The sequence below is a fragment of the Balaenoptera borealis genome (genome assembly GCF_965194805.1).
Source record: "Balaenoptera borealis genome assembly, chromosome: 7".
Lineage (NCBI taxonomy): Eukaryota > Metazoa > Chordata > Mammalia > Artiodactyla > Balaenopteridae > Balaenoptera > Balaenoptera borealis.
This window is the reverse complement of record NC_138864.1, coordinates 28651856-28665786: the sequence shown is the minus strand read 5'-3', so window position 1 is coordinate 28665786 and position 13931 is coordinate 28651856. Positions and strand designations below refer to the sequence as shown.

Below are 13931 nucleotides of genomic sequence, written 5' to 3'. Positions count from 1 at the left end.
TGTTTGTATTACCAAGTTTCGTATTTATAATAAAAATGTAAAACATGCCTACAACTATAAAAAATGCAAAAGATGCAGAACAATATAACAATATAAGGTATAATTGAAAGTGACCAATCATCACGGAAATTATATTAACAGTTTGGCATATATCTTTCAAATTGTATCTTATGCATATAATACTAGATACTTCTGTTTTGTATGCTCAACACTATATCATGTGCATCTTTCCATGATCACATTTATGGATAATTTATCCCTCTTATATCTGAAATCATTCTATATTTTAGTTTTATACATAGATATATTGTCTTCAATATATTATCTTCATAACAACCCTATGAATAAAAGCCATTGGTGATAAAATATTTACTGAACACCTGCCATGTACCTGATACTGTATGAATTTTTTCCAGCTATCATGCAAGTTGATATATAATCACCATTTTACAAAAGGGAGGGAAAACGGGCTCTAAAGGTTAAAAAGTAAAGGTGATAAAGGGCTGTGATAGTATATGAACATGTCTGTATAAATACATAGCCTTTAATCTTTCCATTAAACCATTTAATGTCACTTATTTAAGTGTTTGTAATAAATAATATTTGTTTTACACTGCTGCACATTTTATCTTTCTAAAATAAAATGTAATAATCCTACTTAAAAACCTTCAATGTCTTCAAATTCTCTAAAGGATCTAGTCTTAAATTATCAACAATGTTTAAAAGCCATTCAAACATTTGTCCCCTGCTTCCCAATACCATCATCATACTGAACTAATTTTCATTCGCCAAACATGACATATTGTTTTACAACTTTGTGTATGCTTTCTCACATGCTATCTCATTTCACTTCTACAAATGGTGAACATATATTCATATTTCATATACCATTGAATTGTCACCACCTCTGGGAAGTCTTCCTAGACTTCTTCAGAGAAAAAAAATCACTTCCCACTATGAGCTACTAAAACAATTTTTGCATGCCTTTACCATAGTACATATCATAATATAGCACAATTATGTTTTTATTTCCACCAAAACACAAACTTTTGGACAGTAAGATTTGTGTTTGAGGCTTCTGTCTTCCCAACAGTCTAGCCTACTGGCTAGAATAGTCAGTGCTTAAGAAATGAGAGCTAAATAAATCCCATGAAATACTTATTTTAAGGTTATATACCAACTCTGACAACAGAATAAGAAATTACTAAATCTACAAAAAGAATATTGATTTAATGTAAATCTGCATCTTTTTGGGGAGTGTATTTTTGTACCTTGTGGATGATACTGATCATGGTCTAAAATTTATCACTTTTGTGGCTTATTCTACTCCAGAGCTGATATGAAAAAGGTCAGAATGCTGGACAGACATCTCTTTCCACTATAGGACAATTCAAAGAAGCCAACAGATATTGCCAGCGTTTACTATGATATTAGGTCCAAAACATGTATATTGTTTTGCTGGCCACAAGAAGAACACCTGAGGGAAGACTCCCTTGGCCTCCTTTTAAAGGCACCAAACCTTTTCATGATAGCTATACCTTCTTCATTTATAATTTTCTAGTTCTGGTAAAGCCACATTGGAAAGCCAGGCTAGTGTCTCTTTTATTGAATTTTGCTGACATTTCAGCGGCTTTTGATTCATATTTATTATCACCCTCTTCTTAGATTTTAGAAACAGGGACTTTCCAGTGCGGATATAAGAAACTCATTTCAATAATATCCTATATTTGAAGGTTGTTTTCCTCTTATGAGCAACTTTACTGGTTGAATGCATATTTATACTATCATAAAATTCTTTTCCAATGAGGTATATTGATTTTTATAAACTGAAAGTCAATACTTTATTAAAAATAAGATTACATTGAAGTGAGATAACTCTAACAAAATAGTGATTAATTGCATTATTATAGTGTTTAAACTTCTTACCTTCAATTATTCCGTAATATACTAGAAAACAGCTATTGTATTTAAGCACAGGATTGGCTTTATTTCAGCGATGAGTTAAGTCAAGTAGATGCATACATGACGATAACACAGGGAAGTTAATTTGGAAAAGCAATCCTTTGAACACAATCTGGCACACACTGAAGTTATTCAAAGACACTCTATTCATCTATCAATAATCTGAGATTGGCATTGGGAAGAATACATTTACCCTTTTCTCATGTCATGCTTGCCTCTGTTAAACCCATTCTTAGCTTTTCCTCAGGGAAGAGCTAGTTGCTGGTCTCTGATCAGAGCTCAAGTACAAGATGTCATCAACTGCAATAACCAGCAAATGGGGTAACAATAACTTAAAGGGTGGTTGCCATTGTTCGGTTCTTTCTCTTCCACTTCCTCTTTGTAGGTGGCTGAACGGATAAGACCCTAGCTAAGCCTTCCAGCCCTCACTCTCTACCTCTGCCTAGAATACTTTTACTTTGGTTACGTCATGACTTACTTTCTTCAGGTCTTTGTCAAAGAGCACAGCTCTCAGTGAGACCTTTCCTCATCCACCCTTACTACAAACTGCATTCCTATCTCTCTGGCTCTCCCTATTGCTTTTCGCTGCTTTATTTATTCCCCCATGCCAGTTATGATCATCCAATATACTGAAAATGTAATTTACTTGTTAATTGTCTCTCTTCTCTCAAGGGAACATAAACTCCAGGAAGGTAGAGAGGTGTAGGTTTAATCTCATAATCCTAGTACTTGACACAGTGTACCAGGTACCCGGTATTCATTTACCACATGAACGGGGGATTAAAAAAGATAGATCAGCAGAAGGTTGTATGCCCAAGTTATACATTTCAATTCAAGTTCACCAGAGTTTTCCCTTGGCATTATAGACTACTGTCTCAATGGGGACTTTAATCCTTAACTTGCTGCCATTCTTTAAGAATAATTCTACAGGAAAAAAAAAAAAAGAATAATTCTACAGGGAAATTAACATGGTAGTAGAAGACAAGTGGTTAGTTTTCATAAGCAGGGAGGAATATGGTTATTTCTTTGTGTCTGGATGTAATATCAACATACACCATCAAAATCTGATTATAATATCTAATAATAATAATAAACAAGTGCCCAGTAAATGTTCGCTTATTCACAATAATGTTGATTTTTTTCTTTATTTTACCCATCTGAATCTTTAGAGAAAATCAACAGGATGAGAAATCTGAGAAGTATCCTACTAGACTCCATGCCTGATTTTTCATCTATAAAATATGGATACCTCCATAAAATGGAGATAATAATGGTATTCTCACAGTGAAGTGCTTACAGTTGTGTTCAGCACATATTAAGTGTCTAATATAAAATTAGCTAATATTCCCACCATCATTCAATCAGTTACGAGGCCTTGGTGAATCTTTCTCTTGCTGTCTCTCAACTCTATCCTCTGCTTTTTGTTACCAATGAATGATAATGTATTGTTTTCTAAGTTGTACACACGCCACTAGTGGTACAGAAGATTATTTTAGATTGCATATACGAATAAATAAAAAATAGTTATTTATTTTAAGATAATACAAGTATTCTCTCTGAATGAATAGGTTTGAATTTTAAAGCAAGTTGATACAAAAGTAAGCAATAAGTAAAGACATATATAGGTAATACATTGATATGCAAAAAATCTTGATGACTTTTATGGGAATAACTGATGGTTGAAAAACATGTTACTTGGACTGTCTTTTTACCCCAGCCTCATCTTTACTTCTTTCTATCTCCATACTGTCCCCTGAGTTATCTTTCTAAACAAAAATCTGATCCTGTAGCCCTTTGCCTTAAGTGTCAACCACTCCTAAGCTTCCTTATGTGACAAATCCCAATCTTAGTAATGTACGACATCTTCATCTGGACCATGCTTTTGCCCCTGGCCTCATTGATTACAACTTCCATAGCATAATTTGTGCTCCAGTAAAATCAAGTTGATGAAATTCCTAGATCATATCCCATATGCCTTTACAACACTGTGCATTCAGGCAAATTGTTGTGGTTTTTTTGTTGTTCTTTGTTTTGTTTTGCTTGGGTGGTCATTTATTTACTTATCCAAATGGAGAATTTACTTCACGCCAGTACTATAGTAATTTGATTACTGTAGTTTTATAATCATTTTGAAATTGGGAGGTGACTGTTTTCCCACTTTGCTTTTTGGCAAATTCCTTTTTGCTATTCTTGGTCCTTTCTATTTCTATATAAATTTTAGGATTGGTTCATCAATTTCTGGGAAAGAAAGCCTGCTGGAAATTTGATAAAGTTGTACCGAATCTGTAGATCATGTGATTTTTCTTCTTTAGTCTATTAATATGGTAGATTACATTGACTGATTTTTGAATGTTGACGTAGTCTTGCATCAATGGAATAAACCCCATTTGGTCATGATGTATAAACCTTTTATAGGTTGCTGGATTCTATTTGCTAATATTTTGTTGAAAATTTTTACATCTATATTTATAAAGCATATTAGTCTATAGCTTTCTTTCCTTGTGGTATATTTTTATGGCTTAAGTATCAGGGTAGTACTGGCCTCATAGAGTGGAAAAATGTTCCTTCTTCCTCTATTTTCTGAAAAATTTTGTGGAGTGTTGATGTTATATCTCCTGTAAATGCTTAATGCAATTAACCAATTAATCCATCAGACTTCAGGCTTTTTTTGCATGGGAAGATTTAAATTTACTAATTGCTTACTATTGCTAGTGGGATGTAAAATGGTGTAGTCATGTGAAGGCTGTACCTGGGTCTCAGGTCTCAGATATCAGTCAACTGTCTTGGGAAGACACTATGGTGGGAATGGAGGACAAGGAAATAAAAATTAAAACTGTACTGAGATATCACCATATACCCACCACAATGGCTACAGTAAAAAAGATGGTAAATATCAAGTGCTGGAAAGGATACAGAGAAACTAGAACTTGTATCTGTGCTTGGGGGAAGTGTATATTGGTGTGGCCACTTTGGAAAACTAGTTTTATAAAATAAAGCTGAGCATCCTGATACCCTATAACCTGGCAGTTCAACTCCTAGATATACACCTAACAGAAATTCACAAACATGTTCACCAGTAGATAGGTACTAAAGTATTTATAGCAGCACTTTTCCGAATGGATAAATACATTGTGGAATATTCACACAATGGAATATGACATGACAATGAGAATTATTTATCTACAATTACATTCAATATGGATGAATCTCACATTTATAATGTGAATGAAAGAAAACAGACACTAAAGAGTATATTACTAAAATATGAAATATAACTTTGACTCAATTTATATAAAATACCAAGCAGGCAAAACTAATCCATGTTGTTAGACGTCAAGGTAGTGTTTACCTGGGGGGTAGGAGAGGTGGACGGTAAGGCCTAGAAGCAAGCACAGGGAGTGCTTCTGGGGTTCTGGTTATGTTCTGTTTCTTGAACTAAGTTCAGGTTGTGAGAATTCATTGAGCTATATGCTTATGATATACGCATTTTCTGTATGCATTATACTTTAATAGAAAAGCTTAAAAACAAACAAAACAATCCCTCAAAACAAAACAAACGGACAAACAAAAAAACAAATGGAGAATTTAAATGCACACTTTAAAACTTAATTAATTTGTTATCTTTTAGGAAGCCTTATAAAAGGTAGAGCTGGTTATTTCTACCTCTATGATAATCTGACATTTTATATTATTTAATGTTTTCCTCTATCTTCTTATTTTTAGTGTTTTTCAGGTGTATATGCACAAATTATCTCATCCATTAGACTATGGTCAGAGGCTCTATCTCCACCCCTAGCAATAAACATGGCAGAGAGCCGGCAATAAATAAATGTTGAATGGATAAATTAATGAGTAAATACATACGTATTCCTACCTTTCAAAAATATATATGTGTAGATATAGAGAATATAACAATCACTGTTAATGATTTACGCAGACTGTACTTTCTATTACATTTTAACTGTATTTTTTTCACTGAAATTCCTCTCGAAAAGTTCCACTTTTCATGCGTTGCTAATTATCAAACACAATGCCTTCATTTCAGACTCCATCTGAACTCCATAAACATTTGAAACATTAAATGTTAACTCCACTCTTCTCCTCACTTCCCTTAGGACATCGGATGCAAAATACCTTTATTACACTTACTGTTTTCCTAGGGCACATTTATCTGGTCTGCTTCTTTATTCTCCATTTTAATTATAAATCATCCAATTTTTCTAGATATAAATTTTAGCATCATTCATAATAATGCCCACTTTGTCCCAAACCATATACAACTGCATAAATGTTTTGTGCATTACTCATTAGATTGGTTTTTAATGTTAATGACTTGTGCGTTCCACAGTATTTCTGGCTTGAACTCTCACCTAGATATCGAAATGCCTTCTTAACCTGTTGTGTCAGAACCTCAAATCCAGGTAACTTACTCAATTAAGGGGAAATTTGTTGGCTTATTGTATCAACTATGTACTGCCACAATAATTTTGCATCAGAAAAAACATAAAACCTCGGTGGAATATAACACTAAAATTTATTTTGCTCTGTAAGTCTGTGAGTTGGGTGAGCAATTCTGTTGACATGGACTGGGTATGAATAACCTTGGCTGGGCTAGTTTATGTGTCTGAGGTAGACTGGCAGGTTGGCTGCCTAGTGGTTAGGCTGACTCAACTTTTTTCCATATCGCTTCTCAACCTTCAGCAGGTTGTCCTGGGTTTGTTCTTATGGCAATGGCAGGGTTTCAGGAGAACGTAGGCCTTCTGAGGCCAAGGCTCATAACTGGAACACAGTCACTTCTGCCTCATTCTATTGGTCAAAGCAAGTCACAGCCTATCCTAGATTTAAAGTGTAGGGAAATAGATGCTATTTTTGATGGAAGGAGATGAACATTCACATTGCAAAGGGCACAGGTAAAGAGAGAGCGGAAGAGTTGGTGCCATTTTCACACTCAATATACTATACTCACATAAACAAAATTTAGAAATGGGATGGAGCTGTTTTCAGAGATTAGATATGGGGATAGAATTCTGTCAGGAATTAGTCTCTTTCTCTCTTCTCTTCACCTCTAATCTGTAATTTTCAGGCAGCTGGCATACATACTCTTCTCTGGTCCTTTAGCTATAGCCATGGATAAACGATACCATACTTAACCCAGCCAGGGTAAGGTAGGATGCTCCTTCCTTCCAGATTCAGAAAAAAAGAAAAGGTGCATTTACTAAAAGAGGGAAGAAGAGTGATGGGAAGGCAAAATTGACATGACCCTGGTCTTATGCAATTCAGTTCCTTCACATTCTTATACTACACAGCATTACTAGTAGTTTTCTCTATTAACATCTCATTGCGTTATTTCTCAGCTTAAATTCAGTGATCCTTCACTGCCTGAAGTTAAATACAAACTTAACATGATGTGATGTGCTTGTCAATTTGCTACAAACATATCTCTCCAGTCTTTTATCTGCTTCTTTTTTCCTTGGTTACCCAAAGATATTTTAGCCATAGTGACCTATTTGCCATGACAAAAATGTACCATGCAATTTTGCCAGAGCTTCAATCACATTTTCTTCATTAAATCTGTATTTCCTACGTGTTTCCTGCCAGACCATTTCAGCACCTGGTAATGTATGATCAAGTCATTCTGTATTTCTGTCCCTAAACTCCTAATATTTTATGATTCAGTGCCTTTGCTTACACCCCTTAAATAGTGTGCCTTACCCCTTCTTATTCTCTATTCGGTATAATCCTGATTATTCTTCAAGCCCCAGGTCCAATATCCTCCTTTCCATGAATCTTGCTTTATCCATAAATTAATTATTCATTGTTCTCCCATAATCCCTCTCATACTATATTCTGATTATTTGTATTTTTTATAGAGCTTCTCCCTCTGCAATTCTTTATTTGTTGTCTTTTAATTCTCTGTTAGCATCATGCCTAGACTGTACTACCTACACAGTAATTGCTAATAATTATTTTGTTTGTAATAATTAGTAATCCTCAATAATTTATTTATTTAAATACACATAAATATTGGAGGCTGAATTGAAAAAGGATACTATGTAGTCATTAAAAATATTTGCAAATCTTCGTGAATAGACAAACCACTATGTTTCGATCCTGATCATTAGAATAAAAATAAGCGACAATTTTAAACATTCACTCTTCTCCAAAAACCCTTAAAAACACCTGAATCTAGTGAAGTTCAAAACTAATTTATCAACTTTATTTTAAAAATTTCATTATTGTATTAGTTATGAATTATTCTCTCCTCTTGCACCAAAACTGTGTCACTATCTTTTGAAATTAAATATCTGATATTTCTTCCTTGGTCTAATACAAATGTATTCTCTTTCTAAGCAGAGATAGATGCATTTTTACTTTGTTCTGTAGAACCATACATGCTAGTGATAAATGAGCAGTGTCTGTGGTTACAGTTGTTCTTATCTCTTTTGAAGCAGAAAATCTGGCAGTCTCTTATCTAAACTTTAACAAGTGGAGATAAACCTTGATAGAAAAATGTTTCTGGACTGCCATCGCTTTTAGCAAGAATAAACTATTTAAACTAAAAGCAGCTGTTTGATTGTTTCCAAAAAATAAATCTAAAAGTAGAATTCTCTCCAAAGAATGGCATATAATTCAATGTAGCTTTCAATCAAGTGCAAATGCAACTGTACTGCACATTTATCTGTTATAAATAAAAGGCCATTTTATAAATTAAGTTCTTTTGGCTTTAGAACTAAGGTGGTTATTGAAATAATGTCCAGTCTGTGCCATTAATATGATCAAGGAAGTAGTGTTAATGTTGTAGTAAGGCTATTAAGCTTATAAACATCTATATTTTATTTTTGTAACAATCAATAAATCCATTTGCTAGATTTTAACTCACGTCTCAGCAACTGGGAGTTCCCCAGAAGGTTCTCAGAGTAGACTTTGGCTCTTAATGGAGGAAGGCAATTCAAGAGCAGCGTTCCTGTTCCCTTTCAGAAGGGACTACAGAAAGAAAACGAAATTCACGGAAGAAGAGAAAAAGATAAATCCTAACAGTGAAGAAGGCAGCAAATAAACAAATATTTCTGCATTATGAGGGATAGACGAATACATTTTAAACTTGAAAATTGTCACCCCAATATGTCACCTTCCCTTGCTCCAATTAGCTCACTGCTCTGACTTCCCTGACTGAACTGCTGACACAAATTGGCTCTTTTTTTCTTTTTTAATGTTTATCCTTTGGGATATTTAGGTAACAACGTTTTCTCTTGCACAAATACTAGCCTGATATATAATAAAATATAGGGTATTTTCAAGTTGGCTCATTAACATAACTTTCAAATTTCTTTCCTTCCTCCCACCCTCCCTCCCTCCCTTTCTTCCTTCTTTTTCTTTTTCTTTGTCAGAGCAAAAGAGAACATTACCACAGTTCAGCAAAAATTATTCTTACCTATAAATAAATTAATATAAAATATATGTATCTATATTTTAACTAACTCACATTAAGATCAAGTGGTTGATTAAGCTAAATTGCCTTAAACTATAATATACACTTGTGTGACTCTAAGTGCCAAGGAATCATTTTTCTGTCCTTTCACAGAATGGAAGTCACCAAGTTTGACTTCCAAGTTACTGTAGTACTTTCTAACTCTTTCACCTTTGGCTTAAAGACAGACATTTTATCTTTAATTAACTTTAAAGTACACTTTAGAATTAGTGTTAAATTTTGTTAGAAATTTGAAATGTGAGGATTCTGCACTGTGCATATGAACAAATAACTTCTACTTTAGGGGTTTTCTTGGGTAAATTCAGCTGTCTTACTAACAATCTCCTTATAGTTGATGTTGAGATTAAAGTTATTAATTTGCTTTATCTTTATCCTTTGGGAGAACTACAGTCTTTGAATAAGAGTTTGTGTCTGGTATCATATTTTAGTTGTGGTCCCAGTTTTCATAGAATTGAAATACATAATAGATGAATTCAAGTAATACTACTACTTTAAAATTATGAAATCTTTTTCTTGGCACAAACATGCATTTCATAGTTATGATTTTCCAACTCAGATTATTAGTGACAACAGATAGCCATGAAGGGGTAGGGCATTTCTGTTCCACTCAGATTGGGTGGAGGTAATTGAAAGCTGACTGTAAGACAATTACATTTATTCAGGAAAAAGAAAGCCAGAATAATTCCTTAAAGAGAAGTCTTTAAGACTTATTGTCATCAAAACTGAGCTATTAAAGTAATTTTCCTCTTTAAATTGTGGCATTCCCCCTCCCCTCAAAAGGACTTGAATTTTCTTAACACTCTGCTTCCATACTTTGAATAATCACACTCTTAGTAGGTGTTAAATATATACCAATTCCAATTACTTCATTAGAAAATAGAGATCTTCAAAGAGGAAAATTGCTAGTGAGTTATAATTATAAGTAAATATAGTTTCAGAAAGAGTTTTATCCAACCTAATGGATTGGTCTACCTTCTTTCAGTCCTTCAAACCAGTTAGAAGTTAAGATTTGTAGAACAAGGTACTTTGGGGCAGTTACCATGTAAAGCCTTGTGTTTAAACCAAAATTACTCTTGGAAACATTACAAGCTATTTGTTATCTTCTGCCTATTTATAATACCCAGAGATCTCTTGAACTAGTCTCCAGAGTTAGTAAACAGAGGACAGTTTATCAGGATGATTCTTTAAACATTGATTCTAATTTTTCTGTACAAATTTTTATTTATTCTTTTAATTTTTACTAGTTACTTTTATGTTTACATTACCATATTACTTATACCCAGACATTAATCCCAACCTTAAATTGTCAAATGGCTGTTTCCTCATATATTTTTACTACTTAATCTATAATCACTTACTAGATCTTTTAGTGAATTTAATAAATGCCTTTCCTCAATGAAAATACAAAAAGGACAAAGCATCACCCTCACACTTCTTGCATTTTGGTAGTGGGTTTGTGTTGAGATTAGGCTTCATGACTGACTCATGACCAGAAAGCCATCTCAGTATCAATTCCACTTAATCGAAAATGGTTTGCGTTCCATGTGTGTTCTCCAACATTTAAAGCAGTAGACTTAAATGATAGCATCAAAACTTTCCTTTGGCTTCATGGTTTATTATGTCCTAATCCTTTATACAATTTAGACATTCTGTGTTATACAGAGCTACTAACACTTTCATATTTTTTGTTTACACTTTGTAATATCTCCTGTGGTTTAAAGTTCATACATCCAACATTTTCTCATAGCACTTAAGAGCCAAAGCTCTTTTCTGAGTACAGATTTGCATCTAACTGATGATGCATAATGCCTGCATCAATTCTGAATTGTCTTTAAGATTAAACATCCAATTCTTAAAAATTCAAAGTATGACGACTTTCCCTCCCTTGCTTCTGCTATATAAAGCAATTGAATTTCACTTTAGCAACATATTTGAAGGAAATATACTTATCAGGGGATTCATTCATGTCTACTGCCATTCAATACCTGCCAAAGACTCTTTTAAGACACTGACATTTGAGGACAGCCTAGCAGACATTTTTAATATCCATCAGAAAATATTTTCCAAGTTCTATCCCAGTATTAAGTAAGAGTACATAAAAAAAGTGTCTGGACCTTCTGTTTCAGTCTTCTATATTGATTTAAAATAATACCCTGCACTTCATAGAAGAATTCTTTAAGTACTAACCATTAAAACAGTGATTCTGCATCTTCTGGAAAATTTTATAAAAGCAGGTATTACTACAATAATTAAAATTAATTAAGACACCTTTGTGGTAGTTAAAGATATTTTCTACTCTATTGTTAAATGTCATGGAGTAAAATCCCCAGTTGATTTCTGAGAAAAAGATGTATCTTTACATGTGAATTAGTATAATTTGTGAGTGGCACAATATCTGTTTGCCTTTTTTGGCCTTGATTTTCAAAAATGTATAATCATTTATCACAATATTGGTAATTTTTTAATCTAGGGCTTGATGATTCCTATATCTGTGGCTTAAATTTATTTTTAAATTTCATGATGTTTTTCCCTTTTTCCTGTATATTTAATTTTATTCTTCCCAAAATCTTATTGGAAGAGAGTGGAGTATGCATCATGAGTAAACTGAGATGAGAGAAATAAATACATTGTGAATATAGAAAGAAAAAGGCCCAAATAGAAACACAAGAGAAGAAAAAGACCTACAAAAAAACTCCCAAAACAACTAAGAAAATGGCAATAGGAACATACATATCGATAATTACCTTAAATGTAAATGGATTAAATGCTCCAACCAAAAGACACAGACTGGCTGAATGGGTACAAAAACAAGACCTGTGTATATGCTGTCTAAGAGAGACCCACTTCAGACCCAGGGACACATATAGACTGAAAGTGAGGGGATGGAAAAAAATATTCTATGCAAATGGAAAAGAAAGCTGGAGTAGCAATACTCATATCAGACAAAATAGACTTTAAAATAAAGACTATTACAAGAGACAAAGAAGGACACTACATAATGATCAAGGGATCAATCCAAGAACAAGATATAACAATTGCAAATATTTATGCACCCAACATAGGAGCACCTCAATATATAAGGCAAGGGCTAACAGCCATAAAAGGGGCAATTGACAGTAACAGAATAATAGTGGGGGACTTTAACACCCCACTTACACCAATGAACAGATCATCCAGACAGAAAATTAATAAGGAAACACAAGTCTTAAATGACACATTAGACCAGACAGATTAATTAATATTTATAGGACATTACATCCTACAGCAGCAGAATATACTTTCTTCTCAAGTGCACATGGAACATTCTTCAAGATAGATCACATCTTGGGTCACAAATCAAGCTTTAATAAATTTAAGAAAATTGAAATCATATCAAGCATCTTTTCCAAACACAACACTATGAGAATAGAAATCAAATACAAAAAAAAAAAACAAACAAACAACTGTTAAAAAAAACCCCACAAACACATGGAGGCTAAACAATATGCTACTAAATAACCAATGGATCACTGAAGATATCAAAAGGAAATAAAAAAAAATACCTAGAAACAAATGACAATGAAAACATGATGGCCCAAAACCTATGGGATGCAGCAAAAGCAGTTCTAAGAGGGAAGTTTATAGCAATACAATCCTACCTCAAGAAACAAGAAAAATCTCAAATAAACACTCTAACGTTACACTTAAAGCAACTAGAGAAAGAAGAACAAACAAAACCTAAAGTTAGTAGAAGGAAAGAAATCATAAAGATCAGAGCAGAAATAAATGAAAGACAGACAAAGAAAATAACAGCAAAGATCAATGAAACTAAAAGCTGGTTCTTTGAAAAGATAAGCAAAATTGGCAAACCTTCAGCCAGACTCACCAGGATGAAAGGGACAGGACTCAAATCAATAAAATTAGAAATGAAAAAGAAGTTACAGCTGACACCACAGAAATACAAAGGATCATAAGAGACTACTAAAAGCAACTCTATGCCAATAAATTGGACAACCTGGAAGAAACAGACAAATTCTTAGAAATGTACAACCTTCTATGTCTGAACCAGGAAGAAATAGAAAACACAAACAGATGAATCACAAGCAATGAAATTGAAACTGTGATTAAAATCTTCCAACAAACAGAAGCCCAGTACCAGATGGCTTCACAGGCGAATTCTATCAAACATTCAAAGAAGAGCTAACACCTATCCCTCTCAAACTCTTCCAAAAAACTGCAGAGGGAGGAACACTCCCAACTCATTCTACGAGGCCACAGTCACCCTGATACCAAAACCCGACAAAGATATCACAAAAAAAGAAAATTACAGGCCAATATCACTGATGAACATAGACGCAAAAATCCGCAACAAAACATTGAATACTAGCGAACAGAATCCAAAAAACATTAAAAAGATCATACACCATGATCAAGTGGGATTTATCCCAGGGATGCAAGGATTCTTCAAGGTATGCAAATCAATCAATGTGATACACCATAT

The 13931-nt window shown here is 33.6% G+C and overlaps 1 protein-coding gene across 3 annotated transcripts in view; it reads left to right on the top strand.

Moving 5' to 3' along the window:
• The window catches only part of HGF (hepatocyte growth factor), a 116160-nt gene extending 102229 nt beyond the window's left edge, over positions 1 to 13931 (top strand). For all 3 annotated transcript variants that reach the window (XM_082399369.1, XM_082399370.1, XM_082399371.1), the window contains one exon: positions 1 to 13931. This exon is cut by the window's left edge and continues 21594 nt beyond it. The gene's annotated coding sequence lies outside the window, so the exon portion shown is untranslated.